Raw genomic sequence first — 424 nt, forward strand, 5'->3', positions numbered from 1 at the left:
TTTGAATGGCCAGCTTCAATGACGTCACTCCGGTCGGAGTCAGCATTGTGTTCCTTGAACATAGAGAGGACTGCTCATGTACCAATTGCGTAATCAGCTTAAGCCAATGCTGTGCAAATTCAAGCCCTTTCAAAGGCACCTACAGGTAAGACTTTTTATAGTTTTGCCTGTATTGTAAAGTCAAATTTTTTACTTAAAGCGGAGTTCTGGCCACAAAGAAATTTTTTAGCTAAAAATACCCCCCTAATCCTAAACTAACCCCAATTACACTAACACTAACCCCTCATTACAGTACAGGACAGTAATTGAATAAAGATAAAATCTTACCTTTAAAATTGATTGCAGGGTGCGGCTATCTCCGGTGTGGGCGTCTGAAGCCGCTGTGTCCCCTGCTGTGAGCTTCTTTCTGGTTTCTTGCTCCCAG

Source organism: Pelophylax lessonae (assembly GCF_965119305.1).
Source record: "Pelophylax lessonae genome assembly, chromosome: 12".
NCBI lineage: Eukaryota > Metazoa > Chordata > Amphibia > Anura > Ranidae > Pelophylax > Pelophylax lessonae.